Source organism: Acipenser ruthenus, unplaced genomic scaffold (genome assembly GCF_902713425.1).
Source record: "Acipenser ruthenus unplaced genomic scaffold, fAciRut3.2 maternal haplotype, whole genome shotgun sequence".
NCBI classification, from domain to species: domain Eukaryota; kingdom Metazoa; phylum Chordata; class Actinopteri; order Acipenseriformes; family Acipenseridae; genus Acipenser; species Acipenser ruthenus.
Genome location: NW_026707479.1, coordinates 629 through 25,916, shown reverse-complemented (window position 1 = coordinate 25,916; position 25,288 = coordinate 629). Strand labels below are relative to the sequence as shown.

Genomic DNA, 25,288 nt, shown 5'->3' with positions numbered 1-25,288 from the left:
CTTCAATACTACTGCCGCTACTCGGACACCACACACGGAATCATTGTAAACACACCGCCATAGCACAGGCTGCCGACCAGCCATACCGCCGCCGTCATGAGAGCCTCCCGTTCCCTTACATCCTGCTTCCTATTCCGCTCCCCCTTGTCTTTTAAACCAGCCTTTGAAATGAGCCAGGTAAAGGGGAATCATCCTCTGATTGGCGCAGGGAAAGAAACGAAAGATTCTAAAAATGAAAGTAGCCTAATTAAAACAATAAAACAAAACACATAGCAGCGACCTGCTGCAATTGTTCTGCCGTGTGTGTAGCACGGAGTGCCCAGCTGACAAAACAAACACGTGCTTCTCGGTAGTTCGCCGTGATCGTATAGTGGTTAGTACTTTGCGTTGTGGCCGCAACAACCCCGGTTCGAATCCGGGTCACGGCAGGTGCAATCCTCACACGGCAGAGAAGCTTGTTCTTTTTTTTCACACGCCATCTTCATGGCATGCACCTTTTTGAAAGAAAATAGAATACAATAATTGCTTCATCGTGTTAGTACAGGCATGATGCACACCAGCCTGCTGTGTATGAAATAATAATTACAGAAATAATCAATCTATAAACACCATAAAAATCTCCCACAAACACCAGTCGCTGTATTAACGCTTATCGAGTAGAGGCAAGACGGGACCTGTCCCAGCAGCCAACGTTACAGTGGCTTAATTCAATCTTTGAAGGTGATTTTGAGAACGGAGGCGTTGGTGGTATAGTGGTGAGCATAGCTGCCTTCCAAGCAGTTGACCCGGGTTCGATTCCCGGCCAACGCAAGTCTTTTTTGAACTTTTTCATTTAACATTGGAATAAAGCGTAATACATTCCCCAACTAATTTGCCTTACTGGTTAATAGTCTTAAAAGCATAACTTTGAAAGTATCACTGTGAGTTATAATGATCTGTGAGGTGATATTAGTCACTACATTAAGCCCCATCAAACGAATGTGTTCATTTGGAATCATGCATTGATAATGCGTTGTCGGGAAAACTGCAAATATGTATGGAAGCGTGAGTTGAATGATTAATCACATTCTAAGGATTGATATGGTCCTGTTGTTCGTCCTGCCACATAACAATGGCGTTGCAGTTACATGCGCTGCAAAATCAAATATTTAAAATTAAACAACCATCTGATAAAACTTACTGCAGCCGGATTGTTTTAGACACACATGGGCGCATGAAAAAAATGAAACATATGTTACCAAAATAGTCATTTGCTGTATGATGTACAGCAACTGTGAAATGAATGGTTTTATAATCTGTTATGTGAGACTTCTGTTGAATTTTTAAGCATTTGATTCCCTGTGTACACAAAGATGGCAGTCCTGATTTAACGATTGGGCAAGCAGAGCTCTCGGTGACTGATTTTTCAGTCTTTTTCAGTCACGTGATTGAGCGCCTTCCCGGCAATGCATCGTAATTAGAAAAGTGGAATGCAAGATATTGAACACGGACACATCCGGGATTTGAACCCGGGAACTCGCGCACCGAAGCAAGAATCATACCCCTAGATTAAACAGCCAAATGCTGGCGGCGATTTGGTTCCACGAGCTTCCAAAGAAGCGTAGACCTAGATGCTCTGTATTGAGGAATTAGTGTCACCTTGCTGTGTGCCTGTTAGGGGCAGTCTGATTTGCTTTACCTGGCGGCTAGCATTTCTATGGGCATCGAGAGGTGGTAGCTATAAATGAGGAAACTTGTTAAGATAGGATTTAGTTTCGATATGCATACATAAAAAATAAACAAAACAAAACTGTGTTTCGTTGTTTTGCAAAGGGATGCACTGCAATTTGTTATATTTTATTTTATTCTTGCGAGCACGCAGCTGTTTTATATATTCATTTTAAATAGATTGGGGGAAATTGGTACTGTGTACTTTACAAATGTAATCTAGATTGTAACGAGACCATTCAAGTGCTGACGTTGTTGTCTACTTTGTATGTACCACAAAAAGAACAGATTTGCTGAACTGGTTAATTAACCTTACTATAAAAAACTGATAGATCCAAGTATTTTATATAAACTGCAATACTATAATATGTGGTAACTAGTTGAATTAACTTCACTATAAGAAACTGCTAGATTAAGAGTTTGTTTAATTGTATCATCTCTATATGTACCTACTAGACAATTGTTAGATGGTGAAGTGAAAGTGGAATTGTCATATTGTTTACATTGTTGTTAATGTGTTTGAGATTTTGAAAACAATTATTAATTAAAACTTGTAAAGATTATTTTTGGAGTATGATTGCTTGATTTCTCCTGGATAAAAGAGTTTGTGCGGGAACCAACCACTCGAGATCCTTGTCCTCAATAAACACACGGTGGCGTAGTGAAAATAACATAAATTTCGCTATCTGTATATAAAGACCTGCTACACTTCAATACTACTGCCGCTACTCGGACACCACACACGGAATCATTGTAAACACACCGCCATAGCACAGGCTGCCGACCAGCCATACCGCCGCCGTCATGAGAGCCTCCCGTTCCCTTACATCCTGCTTCCTATTCCGCTCCCCCTTGTCTTTTAAACCAGCCTTTGAAATGAGCCAGGTAAAGGGGAATCATCCTCTGATTGGCGCAGGGAAAGAAACGAAAGATTCTAAAAATGAAAGTAGCCTAATTAAAACAATAAAACAAAACACATAGCAGCGACCTGCTGCAATTGTTCTGCCGTGTGTGTAGCACGGAGTGCCCAGCTGACAAAACAAACACGAGCTTCTCGGTAGTTCGCCGTGATCGTATAGTGGTTAGTACTTTGCGTTGTGGCCGCAACAACCCCGGTTCGAATCCGGGTCACGGCAGGTGCAATCCTCACACGGCAGAGAAGCTTGTTCTTTTTTTTCACACGCCATCTTCATGGCATGCACCTTTTTGAAAGAAAATAGAATACAATAATTGCTTCATCGTGTTAGTACAGGCATGATGCACACCAGCCTGCTGTGTATGAAATAATAATTACAGAAATAATCAATCTATAAACACCATAAAAATCTCCCACAAACACCAGTCGCTGTATTAACGCTTATCGAGTAGAGGCAAGACGGGACCTGTCCCAGCAGCCAACGTTACAGTGGCTTAATTCAATCTTTGAAGGTGATTTTGAGAACGGAGGCGTTGGTGGTATAGTGGTGAGCATAGCTGCCTTCCAAGCAGTTGACCCGGGTTCGATTCCCGGCCAACGCAAGTCTTTTTTGAACTTTTTCATTTAACATTGGAATAAAGCGTAATACATTCCCCAACTAATTTGCCTTACTGGTTAATAGTCTTAAAAGCATAACTTTGAAAGTATCACTGTGAGTTATAATGATCTGTGAGGTGATATTAGTCACTACATTAAGCCCCATCAAACGAATGTGTTCATTTGGAATCATGCATTGATAATGCGTTGTCGGGAAAACTGCAAATATGTATGGAAGCGTGAGTTGAATGATTAATCACATTCTAAGGATTGATATGGTCCTGTTGTTCGTCCTGCCACATAACAATGGCGTTGCAGTTACATGCGCTGCAAAATCAAATATTTAAAATTAAACAACCATCTGATAAAACTTACTGCAGCCGGATTGTTTTAGACACACATGGGCGCATGAAAAAAATGAAACATATGTTACCAAAATAGTCATTTGCTGTATGATGTACAGCAACTGTGAAATGAATGATTTTATAATCTGTTATGTGAGACTTCTGTTGAATTTTTAAGCATTTGATTCCCTGTGTACACAAAGATGGCAGTCCTGATTTAACGAGTGGGCAAGCAGAGCTCTCGGTGACTGATTTGTCAGTCTTTTTCAGTCACGTGATTGAGCGCCTTCCCGGCAATGCATCGTAATTAGAAAAGTGTAATGCAAGATATTGAACACGGACACATCCGGGATTTGAACCCGGGAACTCGCGCACCCGAAGCAAGAATCATACCCCTAGATTAAACAGCCAAATGCTGGCGGCGATTTGGTTCCACGAGCTTCCAAAGAAGCGTAGACCTAGATGCTCTGTATTGAGGAATTAGTGTCACCTTGCTGTGTGCCTGTTAGGGGCAGTCTGATTTGCTTTACCTGGCGGCTAGCATTTCTATGGGCATCGAGAGGTGGTCGCTATAAATGAGGAAACTTGTTAAGATAGGATTTAGTTTCGATATGCATACATAAAAAATAAACAAAACAAAACTGTGTTTCGTTGTTTTGCAAAGGGATGCACTGCAATTTGTTATATTTTATTTTATTCTTGCGAGCACGCAGCTGTTTTATATATTCATTTTAAATAGATTGGGGGAAATTGGTACTGTGTACTTTACAAATGTAATCTAGATTGTAACGAGACCATTCAAGTGCTGACGTTGTTGTCTACTTTGTATGTACCACAAAAAGAACAGATTTGCTGAACTGGTTAATTAACCTTACTATAAAAAACTGATAGATCCAAGTATTTTATATAAACTGCAATACTATAATATGTGGTAACTAGTTGAATTAACTTCACTATAAGAAACTGCTAGATTAAGAGTTTGTTTAATTGTATCATCTCTATATGTACCTACTAGACAATTGTTAGATGGTGAAGTGAAAGTGGAATTGTCATATTGTTTACATTGTTGTTAATGTGCTTGAGATTTTGAAAACAATTATTAATTAAAACTTGTAAAGATTATTTTTGGAGTATGATTGCTTGATTTCTCCTGGATAAAAGAGTTTGTGCGGGAACCAACCACTCGAGGTCCTTGTCCTCAATAAACACACGGTGGCGTGGTGAAAATAACATAAATTTCGCTATCTGTATATAAAGACCTGCTACACTTCAATACTACTGCCGCTACTCGGACACCACACACGGAATCATTGTAAACACACCGCCATAGCACAGGCTGCCGACCAGCCATACCGCCGCCGTCACGAGAGCCTCCCGTTCCCTTACATCCTGCTTCCTATTCCGCTCCCCCTTGTCTTTTAAACCAGCCTTTGAAATGAGCCAGGTAAAGGGGAATCATCCTCTGATTGGCGCAGGGAAAGAAACGAAAGATTCTAAAAATGAAAGTAGCCTAATTAAAACAATAAAACAAAACACATAGCAGCGACCTGCTGCAATTGTTCTGCCGTGTGTGTAGCACGGAGTGCCCAGCTGACAAAACAAACACGAGCTTCTCGGTAGTTCGCCGTGATCGTATAGTGGTTAGTACTTTGCGTTGTGGCCGCAACAACCCCGGTTCGAATCCGGGTCACGGCAGGTGCAATCCTCACACGGCAGAGAAGCTTGTTCTTTTTTTTCACACGCCATCTTCATGGCATGCACCTTTTTGAAAGAAAATAGAATACAATAATTGCTTCATCGTGTTAGTACAGGCATGATGCACACCAGCCTGCTGTGTATGAAATAATAATTACAGAAATAATCAATCTATAAACACCATAAAAATCTCCCACAAACACCAGTCGCTGTATTAACGCTTATCGAGTAGAGGCAAGACGGGACCTGTCCCAGCAGCCAACGTTACAGTGGCTTAATTCAATCTTTGAAGGTGGTTTTGAGAACGGAGGCGTTGGTGGTATAGTGGTGAGCATAGCTGCCTTCCAAGCAGTTGACCCGGGTTCGATTCCCGGCCAACGCAAGTCTTTTTTGAACTTTTTCATTTAACATTGGAATAAAGCGTAATACATTCCCCAACTAATTTGCCTTACTGGTTAATAGTCTTAAAAGCATAACTTTGAAAGTATCACTGTGAGTTATAATGATCTGTGAGGTGATATTAGTCACTACATTAAGCCCCATCAAACGAATGTGTTCATTTGGAATCATGCATTGATAATGCGTTGTCGGGAAAACTGCAAATATGTATGGAAGCGTGAGTTGAATGATTAATCACATTCTAAGGATTGATATGGTCCTGTTGTTCGTCCTGCCACATAACAATGGCGTTGCAGTTACATGCGCTGCAAAATCAAATATTTAAAATTAAACAACCATCTGATAAAACTTACTGCAGCCGGATTGTTTTAGACACACATGGGCGCATGAAAAAAATGAAACATATGTTACCAAAATAGTCATTTGCTGTATGATGTACAGCAACTGTGAAATGAATGGTTTTATAATCTGTTATGTGAGACTTCTGTTGAATTTTTAAGCATTTGATTCCCTGTGTACACAAAGATGGCAGTCCTGATTTAACGAGTGGGCAAGCAGAGCTCTCGGTGACTGATTTGTCAGTCTTTTTCAGTCACGTGATTGAGCGCCTTCCCGGCAATGCATCGTAATTAGAAAAGTGGAATGCAAGATATTGAACACGGACACATCCGGGATTTGAACCCGGGAACTCGCGCACCCGAAGCAAGAATCATACCCCTAGATTAAACAGCCAAATGCTGGCGGCGATTTGGTTCCACGAGCTTCCAAAGAAGCGTAGACCTAGATGCTCTGTATTGAGGAATTAGTGTCACCTTGCTGTGTGCCTGTTAGGGGCAGTCTGATTTGCTTTACCTGGCGGCTAGCATTTCTATGGGCATCGAGAGGTGGTCGCTATAAATGAGGAAACTTGTTAAGATAGGATTTAGTTTCGATATGCATACATAAAAAATAAACAAAACAAAACTGTGTTTCGTTGTTTTGCAAAGGGATGCACTGCAATTTGTTATATTTTATTTTATTCTTGCGAGCACGCAGCTGTTTTATATATTCATTTTAAATAGATTGGGGGAAATTGGTACTGTGTACTTTACAAATGTAATCTAGATTGTAACGAGACCATTCAAGTGCTGACGTTGTTGTCTACTTTGTATGTACCACAAAAAGAACAGATTTGCTGAACTGGTTAATTAACCTTACTATAAAAAACTGATAGATCCAAGTATTTTATATAAACTGCAATACTATAATATGTGGTAACTAGTTGAATTAACTTCACTATAAGAAACTGCTAGATTAAGAGTTTGTTTAATTGTATCATCTCTATATGTACCTACTAGACAATTGTTAGATGGTGAAGTGAAAGTGGAATTGTCATATTGTTTACATTGTTGTTAATGTGCTTGAGATTTTGAAAACAATTATTAATTAAAACTTGTAAAGATTATTTTTGGAGTATGATTGCTTGATTTCTCCTGGATAAAAGAGTTTGTGCGGGAACCAACCACTCGAGGTCCTTGTCCTCAATAAACACACGGTGGCGTAGTGAAAATAACATAAATTTCGCTATCTGTATATAAAGACCTGCTACACTTCAATACTACTGCCGCTACTCGGACACCACACACGGAATCATTGTAAACACACCGCCATAGCACAGGCTGCCGACCAGCCATACCGCCGCCGTCACGAGAGCCTCCCGTTCCCTTACATCCTGCTTCCTATTCCGCTCCCCCTTGTCTTTTAAACCAGCCTTTGAAATGAGCCAGGTAAAGGGGAATCATCCTCTGATTGGCGCAGGGAAAGAAACGAAAGATTCTAAAAATGAAAGTAGCCTAATTAAAACAATAAAACAAAACACATAGCAGCGACCTGCTGCAATTGTTCTGCCGTGTGTGTAGCACGGAGTGCCCAGCTGACAAAACAAACACGAGCTTCTCGGTAGTTCGCCGTGATCGTATAGTGGTTAGTACTTTGCGTTGTGGCCGCAACAACCCCGGTTCGAATCCGGGTCACGGCAGGTGCAATCCTCACACGGCAGAGAAGCTTGTTCTTTTTTTTCACACGCCATCTTCATGGCATGCACCTTTTTGAAAGAAAATAGAATACAATAATTGCTTCATCGTGTTAGTACAGGCATGATGCACACCAGCCTGCTGTGTATGAAATAATAATTACAGAAATAATCAATCTATAAACACCATAAAAATCTCCCACAAACACCAGTCGCTGTATTAACGCTTATCGAGTAGAGGCAAGACGGGACCTGTCCCAGCAGCCAACGTTACAGTGGCTTAATTCAATCTTTGAAGGTGATTTTGAGAACGGAGGCGTTGGTGGTATAGTGGTGAGCATAGCTGCCTTCCAAGCAGTTGACCCGGGTTCGATTCCCGGCCAACGCAAGTCTTTTTTGAACTTTTTCATTTAACATTGGAATAAAGCGTAATACATTCCCCAACTAATTTGCCTTACTGGTTAATAGTCTTAAAAGCATAACTTTGAAAGTATCACTGTGAGTTATAATGATCTGTGAGGTGATATTAGTCACTACATTAAGCCCCATCAAACGAATGTGTTCATTTGGAATCATGCATTGATAATGCGTTGTCGGGAAAACTGCAAATATGTATGGAAGCGTGAGTTGAATGATTAATCACATTCTAAGGATTGATATGGTCCTGTTGTTCGTCCTGCCACATAACAATGGCGTTGCAGTTACATGCGCTGCAAAATCAAATATTTAAAATTAAACAACCATCTGATAAAACTTACTGCAGCCGGATTGTTTTAGACACACATGGGCGCATGAAAAAAATGAAACATATGTTACCAAAATAGTCATTTGCTGTATGATGTACAGCAACTGTGAAATGAATGGTTTTATAATCTGTTATGTGAGACTTCTGTTGAATTTTTAAGCATTTGATTCCCTGTGTACACAAAGATGGCAGTCCTGATTTAACGAGTGGGCAAGCAGAGCTCTCGGTGACTGATTTGTCAGTCTTTTTCAGTCACGTGATTGAGCGCCTTCCCGGCAATGCATCGTAATTAGAAAAGTGTAATGCAAGATATTGAACACGGACACATCCGGGATTTGAACCCGGGAACTCGCGCACCCGAAGCAAGAATCATACCCCTAGATTAAACAGCCAAATGCTGGCGGCGATTTGGTTCCACGAGCTTCCAAAGAAGCGTAGACCTAGATGCTCTGTATTGAGGAATTAGTGTCACCTTGCTGTGTGCCTGTTAGGGGCAGTCTGATTTGCTTTACCTGGCGGCTAGCATTTCTATGGGCATCGAGAGGTGGTCGCTATAAATGAGGAAACTTGTTAAGATAGGATTTAGTTTCGATATGCATACATAAAAAATAAACAAAACAAAACTGTGTTTCGTTGTTTTGCAAAGGGATGCACTGCAATTTGTTATATTTTATTTTATTCTTGCGAGCACGCAGCTGTTTTATATATTCATTTTAAATAGATTGGGGGAAATTGGTACTGTGTACTTTACAAATGTAATCTAGATTGTAACGAGACCATTCAAGTGCTGACGTTGTTGTCTACTTTGTATGTACCACAAAAAGAACAGATTTGCTGAACTGGTTAATTAACCTTACTATAAAAAACTGATAGATCCAAGTATTTTATATAAACTGCAATACTATAATATGTGGTAACTAGTTGAATTAACTTCACTATAAGAAACTGCTAGATTAAGAGTTTGTTTAATTGTATCATCTCTATATGTACCTACTAGACAATTGTTAGATGGTGAAGTGAAAGTGGAATTGTCATATTGTTTACATTGTTGTTAATGTGCTTGAGATTTTGAAAACAATTATTAATTAAAACTTGTAAAGATTATTTTTGGAGTATGATTGCTTGATTTCTCCTGGATAAAAGAGTTTGTGCGGGAACCAACCACTCGAGGTCCTTGTCCTCAATAAACACACGGTGGCGTGGTGAAAATAACATAAATTTCGCTATCTGTATATAAAGACCTGCTACACTTCAATACTACTGCCGCTACTCGGACACCACACACGGAATCATTGTAAACACACCGCCATAGCACAGGCTGCCGACCAGCCATACCGCCGCCGTCACGAGAGCCTCCCGTTCCCTTACATCCTGCTTCCTATTCCGCTCCCCCTTGTCTTTTAAACCAGCCTTTGAAATGAGCCAGGTAAAGGGGAATCATCCTCTGATTGGCGCAGGGAAAGAAACGAAAGATTCTAAAAATGAAAGTAGCCTAATTAAAACAATAAAACAAAACACATAGCAGCGACCTGCTGCAATTGTTCTGCCGTGTGTGTAGCACGGAGTGCCCAGCTGACAAAACAAACACGAGCTTCTCGGTAGTTCGCCGTGATCGTATAGTGGTTAGTACTTTGCGTTGTGGCCGCAACAACCCCGGTTCGAATCCGGGTCACGGCAGGTGCAATCCTCACACGGCAGAGAAGCTTGTTCTTTTTTTTCACACGCCATCTTCATGGCATGCACCTTTTTGAAAGAAAATAGAATACAATAATTGCTTCATCGTGTTAGTACAGGCATGATGCACACCAGCCTGCTGTGTATGAAATAATAATTACAGAAATAATCAATCTATAAACACCATAAAAATCTCCCACAAACACCAGTCGCTGTATTAACGCTTATCGAGTAGAGGCAAGACGGGACCTGTCCCAGCAGCCAACGTTACAGTGGCTTAATTCAATCTTTGAAGGTGATTTTGAGAACGGAGGCGTTGGTGGTATAGTGGTGAGCATAGCTGCCTTCCAAGCAGTTGACCCGGGTTCGATTCCCGGCCAACGCAAGTCTTTTTTGAACTTTTTCATTTAACATTGGAATAAAGCGTTATACATTCCCCAACTAATTTGCCTTACTGGTTAATAGTCTTAAAAGCATAACTTTGAAAGTATCACTGTGAGTTATAATGATCTGTGAGGTGATATTAGTCACTACATTAAGCCCCATCAAACGAATGTGTTCATTTGGAATCATGCATTGATAATGCGTTGTCGGGAAAACTGCAAATATGTATGGAAGCGTGAGTTGAATGATTAATCACATTCTAAGGATTGATATGGTCCTGTTGTTCGTCCTGCCACATAACAATGGCGTTGCAGTTACATGCGCTGCAAAATCAAATATTTAAAATTAAACAACCATCTGATAAAACTTACTGCAGCCGGATTGTTTTAGACACACATGGGCGCATGAAAAAAATGAAACATATGTTACCAAAATAGTCATTTGCTGTATGATGTACAGCAACTGTGAAATGAATGGTTTTATAATCTGTTATGTGAGACTTCTGTTGAATTTTTAAGCATTTGATTCCCTGTGTACACAAAGATGGCAGTCCTGATTTAACGAGTGGGCAAGCAGAGCTCTCGGTGACTGATTTTTCAGTCTTTTTCAGTCACGTGATTGAGCGCCTTCCCGGCAATGCATCGTAATTAGAAAAGTGGAATGCAAGATATTGAACACGGACACATCCGGGATTTGAACCCGGGAACTCGCGCACCCGAAGCAAGAATCATACCCCTAGATTAAACAGCCAAATGCTGGCGGCGATTTGGTTCCACGAGCTTCCAAAGAAGCGTAGACCTAGATGCTCTGTATTGAGGAATTAGTGTCACCTTGCTGTGTGCCTGTTAGGGGCAGTCTGATTTGCTTTACCTGGCGGCTAGCATTTCTATGGGCATCGAGAGGTGGTCGCTATAAATGAGGAAACTTGTTAAGATAGGATTTAGTTTCGATATGCATACATAAAAAATAAACAAAACAAAACTGTGTTTCGTTGTTTTGCAAAGGGATGCACTGCAATTTGTTATATTTTATTTTATTCTTGCGAGCACGCAGCTGTTTTATATATTCATTTTAAATAGATTGGGGGAAATTGGTACTGTGTACTTTACAAATGTAATCTAGATTGTAACGAGACCATTCAAGTGCTGACGTTGTTGTCTACTTTGTATGTACCACAAAAAGAACAGATTTGCTGAACTGGTTAATTAACCTTACTATAAAAAACTGATAGATCCAAGTATTTTATATAAACTGCAATACTATAATATGTGGTAACTAGTTGAATTAACTTCACTATAAGAAACTGCTAGATTAAGAGTTTGTTTAATTGTATCATCTCTATATGTACCTACTAGACAATTGTTAGATGGTGAAGTGAAAGTGGAATTGTCATATTGTTTACATTGTTGTTAATGTGCTTGAGATTTTGAAAACAATTATTAATTAAAACTTGTAAAGATTATTTTTGGAGTATGATTGCTTGATTTCTCCTGGATAAAAGAGTTTGTGCGGGAACCAACCACTCGAGGTCCTTGTCCTCAATAAACACACGGTGGCGTAGTGAAAATAACATAAATTTCGCTATCTGTATATAAAGACCTGCTACACTTCAATACTACTGCCGCTACTCGGACACCACACACGGAATCATTGTAAACACACCGCCATAGCACAGGCTGCCGACCAGCCATACCGCCGCCGTCACGAGAGCCTCCCGTTCCCTTACATCCTGCTTCCTATTCCGCTCCCCCTTGTCTTTTAAACCAGCCTTTGAAATGAGCCAGGTAAAGGGGAATCATCCTCTGATTGGCGCAGGGAAAGAAACGAAAGATTCTAAAAATGAAAGTAGCCTAATTAAAACAATAAAACAAAACACATAGCAGCGACGTGCTGCAATTGTTCTGCCGTGTGTGTAGCACGGAGTGCCCAGCTGACAAAACAAACACGAGCTTCTCGGTAGTTCGCCGTGATCGTATAGTGGTTAGTACTTTGCGTTGTGGCCGCAACAACCCCGGTTCGAATCCGGGTCACGGCAGGTGCAATCCTCACACGGCAGAGAAGCTTGTTCTTTTTTTTCACACGCCATCTTCATGGCATGCACCTTTTTGAAAGAAAATAGAATACAATAATTGCTTCATCGTGTTAGTACAGGCATGATGCACACCAGCCTGCTGTGTATGAAATAATAATTACAGAAATAATCAATCTATAAACACCATAAAAATCTCCCACAAACACCAGTCGCTGTATTAACGCTTATCGAGTAGAGGCAAGACGGGACCTGTCCCAGCAGCCAACGTTACAGTGGCTTAATTCAATCTTTGAAGGTGGTTTTGAGAACGGAGGCGTTGGTGGTATAGTGGTGAGCATAGCTGCCTTCCAAGCAGTTGACCCGGGTTCGATTCCCGGCCAACGCAAGTCTTTTTTGAACTTTTTCATTTAACATTGGAATAAAGCGTAATACATTCCCCAACTAATTTGCCTTACTGGTTAATAGTCTTAAAAGCATAACTTTGAAAGTATCACTGTGAGTTATAATGATCTGTGAGGTGATATTAGTCACTACATTAAGCCCCATCAAACGAATGTGTTCATTTGGAATCATGCATTGATAATGCGTTGTCGGGAAAACTGCAAATATGTATGGAAGCGTGAGTTGAATGATTAATCACATTCTAAGGATTGATATGGTCCTGTTGTTCGTCCTGCCACATAACAATGGCGTTGCAGTTACATGCGCTGCAAAATCAAATATTTAAAATTAAACAACCATCTGATAAAACTTACTGCAGCCGGATTGTTTTAGACACACATGGGCGCATGAAAAAAATGAAACATATGTTACCAAAATAGTCATTTGCTGTATGATGTACAGCAACTGTGAAATGAATGGTTTTATAATCTGTTATGTGAGACTTCTGTTGAATTTTTAAGCATTTGATTCCCTGTGTACACAAAGATGGCAGTCCTGATTTAACGAGTGGGCAAGCAGAGCTCTCGGTGACTGATTTGTCAGTCTTTTTCAGTCACGTGATTGAGCGCCTTCCCGGCAATGCATCGTAATTAGAAAAGTGGAATGCAAGATATTGAACACGGACACATCCGGGATTTGAACCCGGGAACTCGCGCACCCGAAGCAAGAATCATACCCCTAGATTAAACAGCCAAATGCTGGCGGCGATTTGGTTCCACGAGCTTCCAAAGAAGCGTAGACCTAGATGCTCTGTATTGAGGAATTAGTGTCACCTTGCTGTGTGCCTGTTAGGGGCAGTCTGATTTGCTTTACCTGGCGGCTAGCATTTCTATGGGCATCGAGAGGTGGTCGCTATAAATGAGGAAACTTGTTAAGATAGGATTTAGTTTCGATATGCATACATAAAAAATAAACAAAACAAAACTGTGTTTCGTTGTTTTGCAAAGGGATGCACTGCAATTTGTTATATTTTATTTTATTCTTGCGAGCACGCAGCTGTTTTATATATTCATTTTAAATAGATTGGGGGAAATTGGTACTGTGTACTTTACAAATGTAATCTAGATTGTAACGAGACCATTCAAGTGCTGACGTTGTTGTCTACTTTGTATGTACCACAAAAAGAACAGATTTGCTGAACTGGTTAATTAACCTTACTATAAAAAACTGATAGATCCAAGTATTTTATATAAACTGCAATACTATAATATGTGGTAACTAGTTGAATTAACTTCACTATAAGAAACTGCTAGATTAAGAGTTTGTTTAATTGTATCATCTCTATATGTACCTACTAGACAATTGTTAGATGGTGAAGTGAAAGTGGAATTGTCATATTGTTTACATTGTTGTTAATGTGCTTGAGATTTTGAAAACAATTATTAATTAAAACTTGTAAAGATTATTTTTGGAGTATGATTGCTTGATTTCTCCTGGATAAAAGAGTTTGTGCGGGAACCAACCACTCGAGGTCCTTGTCCTCAATAAACACACGGTGGCGTAGTGAAAATAACATAAATTTCGCTATCTGTATATAAAGACCTGCTACACTTCAATACTACTGCCGCTACTCGGACACCACACACGGAATCATTGTAAACACACCGCCATAGCACAGGCTGCCGACCAGCCATACCGCCGCCGTCACGAGAGCCTCCCGTTCCCTTACATCCTGCTTCCTATTCCGCTCCCCCTTGTCTTTTAAACCAGCCTTTGAAATGAGCCAGGTAAAGGGGAATCATCCTCTGATTGGCGCAGGGAAAGAAACGAAAGATTCTAAAAATGAAAGTAGCCTAATTAAAACAATAAAACAAAACACATAGCAGCGACCTGCTGCAATTGTTCTGCCGTGTGTGTAGCACGGAGTGCCCAGCTGACAAAACAAACACGAGCTTCTCGGTAGTTCGCCGTGATCGTATAATGGTTAGTACTTTGCGTTGTGGCCGCAACAACCCCGGTTCGAATCCGGGTCACGGCAGGTGCAATCCTCACACGGCAGAGAAGCTTGTTCTTTTTTTTCACACGCCATCTTCATGGCATGCACCTTTTTGAAAGAAAATAGAATACAATAATTGCTTCATCGTGTTAGTACAGGCATGATGCACACCAGCCTGCTGTGTATGAAATAATAATTACAGAAATAATCAATCTATAAACACCATAAAAATCTCCCACAAACACCAGTCGCTGTATTAACGCTTATCGAGTAGAGGCAAGACGGGACCTGTCCCAGCAGCCAACGTTGCAGTGGCTTAATTCAATCTTTGAAGGTGATTTTGAGAACGGAGGCGTTGGTGGTATAGTGGTGAGCATAGCTGCCTTCCAAGCAGTTGACCCGGGTTCGATTCCCGGCCAACGCAAGTCTTTTTTGAACTTTTTCATTTAACATTGGAATAAAGCGTAATACATTCCCCAACTAATTTGCCTTACTGGTTAATAGTCTTAAAAGCATAACTTTGAAAGTATCACTGTGAGTTATAATGATCTGTGAGGTGATATTAGTCACTACATTAAGCCCCATCAAACGAATGTGTTCATTTGGAATCATGCATTGATAATGCGTTGTCGGGAAAACTGCAAATATGTATGGAAGCGTGAGTTGAATGATTAATCACATTCTAAGGATTGATATGGTCCTGTTGTTCGTCCTGCCACATAACAATGGCGTTGCAGTTACATGCGCTGCAAAATCAAATATTTAAAATTAAACAACCATCTGATAAAACTTACTGCAGCCGGATTGTTTTAGACACACATGGGCACATGAAAAAAATGAAACATATGTTACCAAAATAGTCATTTGCTGTATGATGTACAACAACTGTGAAATGAATGGTTTTATAATCTGTTATGTGAGACTTCTGTTGAATTTTTAAGCATTTGATTCCCTGTGTACACAAAGATGGCAGTCCTGATTTAACGAGTGGGCAAGCAGAGCTCTCGGTGACTGATTTGTCAGTCTTTTTCAGTCACGTGATTGAGCGCCTTCCCGGCAATGCATCGTAATTAGAAAAGTGGAATGCAAGATATTGAACACGGACACATCCGGGATTTGAACCCGGGAACTCGCGCACCCGAAGCAAGAATCATACCCCTAGATTAAACAGCCAAATGCTGGCGGCGATTTGGTTCCACGAGCTTCCAAAGAAGCGTAGACCTAGATGCTCTGTATTGAGGAATTAGTGTCACCTTGCTGTGTGCCTGTTAGGGGCAGTCTGATTTGCTTTACCTGGCGGCTAGCATTTCTATGGGCATCGAGAGGTGGTCGCTATAAATGAGGAAACTTGTTAAGATAGGATTTAGTTTCGATATGCATACATAAAAAATAAACAAAACAAAACTGTGTTTCGTTGTTTTGCAAAGGGATGCACTGCAATTTGTTATATTTTATTTTATTCTTGCGAGCACGCAGCTGTTTTATATATTCATTTTAAATAGATTGGGGGAAATTGGTACTGTGTACTTTACAAATGTAATCTAGATTGTAACGAGACCATTCAAGTGCTGACGTTGTTGTCTACTTTGTATGTACCACAAAAAGAACAGATTTGCTGAACTGGTTAATTAACCTTACTATAAAAAACTGATAGATCCAAGTATTTTATATAAACTGCAATACTATAATATGTGGTAACTAGTTGAATTAACTTCACTATAAGAAACTGCTAGATTAAGAGTTTGTTTAATTGTATCATCTCTATATGTACCTACTAGACAATTGTTAGATGGTGAAGTGAAAGTGGAATTGTCATATTGTTTACATTGTTGTTAATGTGCTTGAGATTTTGAAAACAATTATTAATTAAAACTTGTAAAGATTATTTTTGGAGTATGATTGCTTGATTTCTCCTGGATAAAAGAGTTTGTGCGGGAACCAACCACTCGAGGTCCTTGTCCTCAATAAACACACGGTGGCGTAGTGAAAATAACATAAATTTCGCTATCTGTATATAAAGACCTGCTACACTTCAATACTACTGCCGCTACTCGGACACCACACACGGAATCATTGTAAACACACCGCCATAGCACAGGCTGCCGACCAGCCATACCGCCGCCGTCACGAGAGCCTCCCGTTCCCTTACATCCTGCTTCCTATTCCGCTCCCCCTTGTCTTTAAAACCAGCCTTTGAAATGAGCCAGGTAAAGGGGAATCATCCTCTGATTGGCGCAGGGAAAGAAACGAAAGATTCTAAAAATGAAAGTAGCCTAATTAAAACAATAAAACAAAACACATAGCAGCGACCTGCTGCAATTGTTCTGCCGTGTGTGTAGCACGGAGTGCCCAGCTGACAAAACAAACACGAGCTTCTCGGTAGTTCGCCGTGATCGTATAGTGGTTAGTACTTTGCGTTGTGGCCGCAACAACCCCGGTTCGAATCCGGGTCACGGCAGGTGCAATCCTCACACGGCAGAGAAGCTTGTTCTTTTTTTTCACACGCCATCTTCATGGCATGCACCTTTTTGAAAGAAAATAGAATACAATAATTGCTTCATCGTGTTAGTACAGGCATGATGCACACCAGCCTGCTGTGTATGAAATAATAATTACAGAAATAATCAATCTATAAACACCATAAAAATCTCCCACAAACACCAGTCGCTGTATTAACGCTTATCGAGTAGAGGCAAGACGGGACCTGTCCCAGCAGCCAACGTTACAGTGGCTTAATTCAATCTTTGAAGGTGATTTTGAGAACGGAGGCGTTGGTGGTATAGTGGTGAGCATAGCTGGCTTCCAAGCAGTTGACCCGGGTTCGATTCCCGGCCAACGCAAGTCTTTTTTGAACTTTTTCATTTAACATTGGAATAAAGCGTAATACATTCCCCAACTAATTTGCCTTACTGGTTAATAGTCTTAAAAGCATAACTTTGAAAGTATCACTGTGAGTTATAATGATCTGTGAGGTGATATTAGTCACTACATTAAGCCCCATCAAACGAATGTGTTCATTTGGAATCATGCATTGATAATGCGTTGTCGGGAAAACTGCAAATATGTATGGAAGCGTGAGTTGAATGATTAATCACATTCTAAGGATTGATATGGTCCTGTTGTTCGTCCTGCCACATAACAATGGCGTTGCAGTTACATGCGCTGCAAAATCAAATATTTAAAATTAAACAACCATCTGATAAAACTTACTGCAGCCGGATTGTTTTAGACACACATGGGCGCATGAAAAAAATGAAACATATGTTACCAAAATAGTCATTTGCTGTATGATGTACAACAACTGTGAAATGAATGGTTTTATAATCTGTTATGTGAGACTTCTGTTGAATTTTTAAGCATTTGATTCCCTGTGTACACAAAGATGGCAGTCCTGATTTAACGAATGGGCAAGCAGAGCTCTCGGTGACTGATTTGTCAGTCTTTTTCAGTCACGTGATTGAGCGCCTTCCCGGCAATGCATCGTAATTAGAAAAGTGGAATGCAAGATATTGAACACGGACACATCCGGGATTTGAACCCGGGAACTCGCGCACCCGAAGCAAGAATCATACCCCTAGATTAAACAGCCAAATGCTGGCGGCGATTTGGTTCCACGAGCTTCCAAAGAAGCGTAGACCTAGATGCTCTGTATTGAGGAATTAGTGTCACCTTGCTGTGTGCCTGTTAGGGGCAGTCTGATTTGCTTTACCTGGCGGCTAGCATTTCTATGGGCATCGAGAGGTGGTCGCTATAAATGAGGAAACTTGTTAAGATAGGATTTAGTTTCGATATGCATACATAAAAAATAAACAAAACAAAACTGTGTTTCGTTGTTTTGCAAAGGGATGCACTGCAATTTGTTATATTTTATTTTATTCTTGCGAGCACGCAGCTGTTTTATATATTCATTTTAAATAGATTGGGGGAAATTGGTACTGTGTACTTTACAAATGTAATCTAGATTGTAACGAGACCATTCAAGTGCTGACGTTGTTGTCTACTTTGTATGTACCACAAAAAGAACAGATTTGCTGAACTGGTTAATTAACCTTACTATAAAAAACTGATAGATCCAAGTATTTTATATAAACTGCAATACTATAATATGTGGTAACTAGTTGAATTAACTTCACTATAAGAAACTGCTAGATTAAGAGTTTGTTTATTGTATCATCTCTATATGTACCTACTAGACAATTGTTAGATGGTGAAGTGAAAGTGGAATTGTCATATTGTTTACATTGTTGTTAATGTGCTTGAGATTTTGAAAACAATTATTAATTAAAACTTGTAAAGATTATTTTTGGAGTATGATTGCTTGATTTCTCCTGGATAAAAGAGTTTGTGCGGGAACCAACCACTCGAGGTCCTTGTCCTCAATAAACACACGGTGGCGTAGTGAAAATAACATAAATTTCGCTATCTGTATATAAAGACCTGCTACACTTCAATACTACTGCCGCTACTCGGACACCACACACGGAATCATTGTAAACACACCGCCATAGCACAGGCTGCCGACCAGCCATACCGCCGCCGTCACGAGAGCCTCCCGTTCCCTTACATCCTGCTTCCTATTCCGCTCCCCCTTGTCTTTAAAACCAGCCTTTGAAATGAGCCAGGTAAAGGGGAATCATCCTCTGATTGGCGCAGGGAAAGAAACGAAAGATTCTAAAAATGAAAGTAGCCTAATTAAAACAATAAAACAAAACACATAGCAGCGACCTGCTGCAATTGTTCTGCCGTGTGTGTAGCACGGAGTGCCCAGCTGACAAAACAAACACGAGCTTCTCGGTAGTTCGCCGTGATCGTATAGTGGTTAGTACTTTGCGTTGTGGCCGCAACAACCCCGGTTCGAATCCGGGTCACGGCAGGTGCAATCCTCACACGGCAGAGAAGCTTGTTCTTTTTTTTCACACGCCATCTTCATGGCATGCACCTTTTTGAAAGAAAATAGAATACAATAATTGCTTCATCGTGTTAGTACAGGCATGATGCACACCAGCCTGCTGTGTATGAAATAATAATTACAGAAATAATCAATCTATAAACACCATAAAAATCTCCCACAAACACCAGTCGCTGTATTAACGCTTATCGAGTAGAGGCAAGACGGGACCTGTCCCAGGAGCCAACGTTACAGTGGCTTAATTCAATCTTTGAAGGTGATTTTGAGAACGGAGGCGTTGGTGGTATAGTGGTGAGCATAGCTGCCTTCCAAGCAGTTGACCCGGGTTCGATTCTCGGCCAACGCAAGTCTTTTTTGAACTTTTTCATTTAACATTGGAATAAAGCGTAATACATTCCCCAACTAATTTGCCTTACTGGTTAATAGTCTTAAAAGCATAACTTTGAAAGTATCACTGTGAGTTATAATGATCTGTGAGGTGATATTAGTCACTACATTAAGCCCCATCAAACGAATGTGTTCATTTGGAATCATGCATTGATAATGCGTTGTCGGGAAAACTGCAAATATGTATGGAAGCGTGAGTTGAATGATTAATCACATTCTAAGGATTGATATGGTCCTGTTGTTCGTCCTGCCACATAACAATGGCGTTGCAGTTACATGCGCTGCAAAATCAAATATTTAAAATTAAACAACCATCTGATAAAACTTACTGCAGCCGGATTGTTTTAGACACACATGGGCGCATGAAAAAAATGAAACATATGTTACCAAAATAGTCATTTGCTGTATGATGTACAGCAACTGTGAAATGAATGGTTTTATAATCTGTTATGTGAGACTTCTGTTGAATTTTTAAGCATTTGATTCCCTGTGTACACAAAGATGGCAGTCCTGATTTAACGAGTGGGCAAGCAGAGCTCTCGGTGACTGATTTGTCAGTCTTTTTCAGTCACGTGATTGAGCGCCTTCCCGGCAATGCATCGTAATTAGAAAAGTGGAATGCAAGATATTGAACACGGACACATCCGGGATTTGAACCCGGGAACTCGCGCACCCGAAGCAAGAATCATACCCCTAGATTAAACAGCCAAATGCTGGCGGCGATTTGGTTCCACGAGCTTCCAAAGAAGCGTAGACCTAGATGCTCTGTATTGAGGAATTAGTGTCACCTTGCTGTGTGCCTGTTAGGGGCAGTCTGATTTGCTTTACCTGGCGGCTAGCATTTCTATGGGCATCGAGAGGTGGTCGCTATAAATGAGGAAACTTGTTAAGATAGGATTTAGTTTCGATATGCATACATAAACAATAAACAAAACAAAACTGTGTTTCGTTGTTTTGCAAAGGGATGCACTGCAATTTGTTATATTTTTATTTTATTCTTGCGAGCACGCAGCTGTTTTATATATTCATTTTAAATAGATTGGGGGAAATTGGTACTGTGTACTTTACAAATGTAATCTAGATTGTAACGAGACCATTCAAGTGCTGACGTTGTTGTCTACTTTGTATGTACCACAAAAAGAACAGATTTGCTGAACTGGTTAATTAACCTTACTATAAAAAACTGATAGATCCAAGTATTTTATATAAACTGCAATACTATAATATGTGGTAACTAGTTGAATTAACTTCACTATAAGAAACTGCTAGATTAAGAGTTTGTTTAATTGTATCATCTCTATATGTACCTACTAGACAATTGTTAGATGGTGAAGTGAAAGTGGAATTGTCATATTGTTTACATTGTTGTTAATGTGCTTGAGATTTTGAAAACAATTATTAATTAAAACTTGTAAAGATTATTTTTGGAGTATGATTGCTTGATTTCTCCTGGATAAAAGAGTTTGTGCGGGAACCAACCACTCGAGGTCCTTGTCCTCAATAAACACACGGTGGCGTAGTGAAAATAACATAAATTTCGCTATCTGTATATAAAGACCTGCTACACTTCAATACTACTGCCGCTACTCGGACACCACACACGGAATCATTGTAAACACACCGCCATAGCACAGGCTGCCGACCAGCCATACCGCCGCCGTCACGAGAGCCTCCCGTTCCCTTACATCCTGCTTCCTATTCCGCTCCCCCTTGTCTTTAAAACCAGCCTTTGAAATGAGCCAGGTAAAGGGGAATCATCCTCTGATTGGCGCAGGGAAAGAAACGAAAGATTCTAAAAATGAAAGTAGCCTAATTAAAACAATAAAACAAAACACATAGCAGCGACCTGCTGCAATTGTTCTGCCGTGTGTGTAACACGGAGTGCCCAGCTGACAAAACAAACACGAGCTTCTCGGTAGTTCGCCGTGATCGTATAGTGGTTAGTACTTTGCGTTGTGGCCGCAACAACCCCGGTTCGAATCCGGGTCACGGCAGGTGCAATCCTCACACGGCAAAGAAGCTTGTTCTTTTTTTTAACACGCCATCTTCATGGCATGCACCTTTTTGAAAGAAAATAGAATACAATAATTGCTTCATCGTGTTAGTACAGGCATGATGCACACCAGCCTGCTGTGTATGAAATAATAATTACAGAAATAATCAATCTATAAACACCATAAAAATCTCCCACAAACACCAGTCGCTGTATTAACGCTTATCGAGTAGAGGCAAGACGGGACCTGTCCCAGCAGCCAACGTTACAGTGGCTTAATTCAATCTTTGAAGGTGATTTTGAGAACGGAGGCGTTGGTGGTATAGTGGTGAGCATAGCTGCCTTCCAAGCAGTTGACCCGGGTTCGATTCCCGGCCAACGCAAGTCTTTTTGAACTTTTTCATTTAACATTGGAATAAAGCGTAATACATTCCCCAACTAATTTGCCTTACTGGTTAATAGTCTTAAAAGCAAACTTTGAAAGTATCACTGTGAGTTATAATGATCTGTGAGGTGATATTAGTCACTACATTAAGCCCCATCAAACGAATGTGTTCATTTGGAATCATGCATTGATAATGCGTTGTCGGGAAAACTGCAAATATGTATGGAAGCGTGAGTTGAATGATTAATCACATTCTAAGGATTGATATGGTCCTGTTGTTCGTCCTGCCACATAACAATGGCGTTGCAGTTACATGCGCTGCAAAATCAAATATTTAAAATTAAACAACCATCTGATAAAACTTACTGCAGCCGGATTGTTTTAGACACACATGGGCGCATGAAAAAAATGAAACATATGTTACCAAAATAGTCATTTGCTGTATGATGTACAACAACTGTGAAATGAATGGTTTTTAATCTGTTATGTGAGACTTCTGTTGAATTTTTAAGCATTTGATTCCCTGTGTACACAAAGATGGCAGTCCTGATTTAACGAGTGGGCAAGCAGAGCTCTCGGTGACTGATTGTCAGTCTTTTTCAGTCACGTGATTGAGCGCCTTCCCGGCAATGCATCGTAATTAGAAAAGTGGAATGCAAGATATTGAACACGGACACATCCGGGATTTGAACCCGGGAACTCGCGCACCCGAAGCAAGAATCATACCCCTAGATTAAACAGCCAAATGCTGGCGGCGATTTGGTTCCACGAGCTTCCAAAGAAGCGTAGACCTAGATGCTCTGTATTGAGGAATTAGTGTCACCTTGCTGTGTGCCTGTTAGGGGCAGTCTGATTTGCTTTACCTGGCGGCTAGCATTTCTATGGGCATCGAGAGGTGGTCGCTATAAATGAGGAAACTTGTTAAGATAGGATTTAGTTTCGATATGCATACATAAAAAATAAACAAAACAAAACTGTGTTTCGTTGTTTTGCAAAGGGATGCACTGCAATTTGTTATATTTTATTTATTCTTGCGAGCACGCAGCTGTTTTATATATTCATTTTAAATAGATTGGGGGAAAATTGGTACTGTGTACTTTACAAATGTAATCTAGATTGTAACGAGACCATTCAAGTGCTGACGTTGTTGTCTACTTTGTATGTACCACAAAAAGAACAGATTTGCTGAACTGGTTAATTAACCTTACTATAAAAAACTGATAGATCCAAGTATTTTATATAAACTGCAATACTATAATATGTGGTAACTAGTTGAATTAACTTCACTATAAGAAACTGCTAGATTAAGAGTTTGTTTAATTGTATCATCTCTATATGTACCTACTAGACAATTGTTAGATGGTGAAGTGAAAGTGGAATTGTCATATTGTTTACATTGTTGTTAATGTGCTTGAGATTTTGAAAACAATTATTAATTAAAACTTGTAAAGATTATTTTTGGAGTATGATTGCTTGATTTCTCCTGGATAAAAGAGTTTGTGCGGGAACCAACCACTCGAGGTCCTTGTCCTCAATAAACACACGGTGGCGTAGTGAAAATAACATAAATTTCGCTATCTGTATATAAAGACCTGCTACACTTCAATACTACTGCCGCTACTCGGACACCACACACGGAATCATTGTAAACACACCGCCATAGCACAGGCTGCCGACCAGCCATACCGCCGCCGTCACGAGAGCCTCCGTTCCCTTACATCCTGCTTCCTATTCCGCTCCCCCTTGTCTTTAAAACCAGCCTTTGAAATGAGCCAGGTAAAGGGGAATCATCCTCTGATTGGCGCAGGGAAAGAAACGAAAGATTCTAAAAATGAAAGTAGCCTAATTAAAACAATAAAACAAAACACATAGCAGCGACCTGCTGCAATTGTTCTGCCGTGTGTGTAGCACGGAGTGCCCAGCTGACAAAACAAACACGAGCTTCTCGGTAGTTCGCCGTGATCGTATAGTGGTTAGTACTTTGCGTTGTGGCCGCAACAACCCCGGTTCGAATCCGGGTCACGGCAGGTGCAATCCTCACACGGCAGAGAAGCTTGTTCTTTTTTTTCACACGCCATCTTCATGGCATGCACCTTTTTGAAAGAAAATAGAATACAATAATTGCTTCATCGTGTTAGTACAGGCATGATGCACACCAGCCTGCTGTGTATGAAATAATAATTACAGAAATAATCAATCTATAAACACCATAAAAATCTCCCACAAACACCAGTCGCTGTATTAACGCTTATCGAGTAGAGGCAAGACGGGACCTGTCCCAGGAGCCAACGTTACAGTGGCTTAATTCAATCTTTGAAGGTGATTTTGAGAACGGAGGCGTTGGTGGTATAGTGGTGAGCATAGCTGCCTTCCAAGCAGTTGACCCGGGTTCGATTCTCGGCCAACGCAAGTCTTTTTTGAACTTTTTCATTTAACATTGGAATAAAGCGTAATACATTCCCCAACTAATTTGCCTTACTGGTTAATAGTCTTAAAAGCATAACTTTGAAAGTATCACTGTGAGTTATAATGATCTGTGAGGTGATATTAGTCACTACATTAAGCCCCATCAAACGAATGTGTTCATTTGGAATCATGCATTGATAATGCGTTGTCGGGAAAACTGCAAATATGTATGGAAGCGTGAGTTGAATGATTAATCACATTCTAAGGATTGATATGGTCCTGTTGTTCGTCCTGCCACATAACAATGGCGTTGCAGTTACATGCGCT

At 40.4% G+C, this 25,288-nt stretch overlaps 22 non-coding genes across 22 annotated transcripts; all 22 read left to right on the top strand.

Annotated features, from left to right (window-relative positions):
- The first annotated feature begins 356 nt into the window (after positions 1–356).
- trnah-gug (transfer RNA histidin (anticodon GUG)) lies at positions 357–428 on the top strand. The gene has a single exon. It is a non-coding gene; the product is annotated as a tRNA-His (tRNA).
- A 310-nt stretch (positions 429–738) lies between these two features.
- trnag-ucc (transfer RNA glycine (anticodon UCC)) lies at positions 739–810 on the top strand. The gene has a single exon. It is a non-coding gene; the product is annotated as a tRNA-Gly (tRNA).
- A 1,961-nt stretch (positions 811–2,771) lies between these two features.
- trnah-gug (transfer RNA histidin (anticodon GUG)) lies at positions 2,772–2,843 on the top strand. Its single transcript has one exon. It is a non-coding gene; the product is annotated as a tRNA-His (tRNA).
- Positions 2,844–3,153: 310 nt separating this feature from the next.
- On the top strand, positions 3,154–3,225 carry trnag-ucc (transfer RNA glycine (anticodon UCC)). Its single transcript has one exon. It is a non-coding gene; the product is annotated as a tRNA-Gly (tRNA).
- Positions 3,226–5,187: 1,962 nt separating this feature from the next.
- On the top strand, positions 5,188–5,259 carry trnah-gug (transfer RNA histidin (anticodon GUG)). Its single transcript has one exon. It is a non-coding gene; the product is annotated as a tRNA-His (tRNA).
- A 310-nt stretch (positions 5,260–5,569) lies between these two features.
- On the top strand, positions 5,570–5,641 carry trnag-ucc (transfer RNA glycine (anticodon UCC)). Its single transcript has one exon. It is a non-coding gene; the product is annotated as a tRNA-Gly (tRNA).
- A 1,962-nt stretch (positions 5,642–7,603) lies between these two features.
- trnah-gug (transfer RNA histidin (anticodon GUG)) lies at positions 7,604–7,675 on the top strand. Its single transcript has one exon. It is a non-coding gene; the product is annotated as a tRNA-His (tRNA).
- Positions 7,676–7,985: 310 nt separating this feature from the next.
- trnag-ucc (transfer RNA glycine (anticodon UCC)) lies at positions 7,986–8,057 on the top strand. Its single transcript has one exon. It is a non-coding gene; the product is annotated as a tRNA-Gly (tRNA).
- A 1,962-nt stretch (positions 8,058–10,019) lies between these two features.
- trnah-gug (transfer RNA histidin (anticodon GUG)) lies at positions 10,020–10,091 on the top strand. Its single transcript has one exon. It is a non-coding gene; the product is annotated as a tRNA-His (tRNA).
- A 310-nt stretch (positions 10,092–10,401) lies between these two features.
- trnag-ucc (transfer RNA glycine (anticodon UCC)) lies at positions 10,402–10,473 on the top strand. The gene has a single exon. It is a non-coding gene; the product is annotated as a tRNA-Gly (tRNA).
- Positions 10,474–12,435: 1,962 nt separating this feature from the next.
- Positions 12,436–12,507, top strand: trnah-gug (transfer RNA histidin (anticodon GUG)). Its single transcript has one exon. It is a non-coding gene; the product is annotated as a tRNA-His (tRNA).
- A 310-nt stretch (positions 12,508–12,817) lies between these two features.
- trnag-ucc (transfer RNA glycine (anticodon UCC)) lies at positions 12,818–12,889 on the top strand. The gene has a single exon. It is a non-coding gene; the product is annotated as a tRNA-Gly (tRNA).
- Positions 12,890–14,851: 1,962 nt separating this feature from the next.
- trnah-gug (transfer RNA histidin (anticodon GUG)) lies at positions 14,852–14,923 on the top strand. Its single transcript has one exon. It is a non-coding gene; the product is annotated as a tRNA-His (tRNA).
- Positions 14,924–15,233: 310 nt separating this feature from the next.
- On the top strand, positions 15,234–15,305 carry trnag-ucc (transfer RNA glycine (anticodon UCC)). The gene has a single exon. It is a non-coding gene; the product is annotated as a tRNA-Gly (tRNA).
- A 1,962-nt stretch (positions 15,306–17,267) lies between these two features.
- Positions 17,268–17,339, top strand: trnah-gug (transfer RNA histidin (anticodon GUG)). The gene has a single exon. It is a non-coding gene; the product is annotated as a tRNA-His (tRNA).
- A 310-nt stretch (positions 17,340–17,649) lies between these two features.
- Positions 17,650–17,721, top strand: trnag-ucc (transfer RNA glycine (anticodon UCC)). The gene has a single exon. It is a non-coding gene; the product is annotated as a tRNA-Gly (tRNA).
- Positions 17,722–19,682: 1,961 nt separating this feature from the next.
- On the top strand, positions 19,683–19,754 carry trnah-gug (transfer RNA histidin (anticodon GUG)). Its single transcript has one exon. It is a non-coding gene; the product is annotated as a tRNA-His (tRNA).
- A 310-nt stretch (positions 19,755–20,064) lies between these two features.
- Positions 20,065–20,136, top strand: trnag-ucc (transfer RNA glycine (anticodon UCC)). Its single transcript has one exon. It is a non-coding gene; the product is annotated as a tRNA-Gly (tRNA).
- Positions 20,137–22,099: 1,963 nt separating this feature from the next.
- Positions 22,100–22,171, top strand: trnah-gug (transfer RNA histidin (anticodon GUG)). The gene has a single exon. It is a non-coding gene; the product is annotated as a tRNA-His (tRNA).
- Positions 22,172–22,481: 310 nt separating this feature from the next.
- trnag-ucc (transfer RNA glycine (anticodon UCC)) lies at positions 22,482–22,553 on the top strand. Its single transcript has one exon. It is a non-coding gene; the product is annotated as a tRNA-Gly (tRNA).
- A 1,957-nt stretch (positions 22,554–24,510) lies between these two features.
- trnah-gug (transfer RNA histidin (anticodon GUG)) lies at positions 24,511–24,582 on the top strand. The gene has a single exon. It is a non-coding gene; the product is annotated as a tRNA-His (tRNA).
- Positions 24,583–24,892: 310 nt separating this feature from the next.
- Positions 24,893–24,964, top strand: trnag-ucc (transfer RNA glycine (anticodon UCC)). Its single transcript has one exon. It is a non-coding gene; the product is annotated as a tRNA-Gly (tRNA).
- The last annotated feature ends 324 nt before the right edge of the window (positions 24,965–25,288 follow it).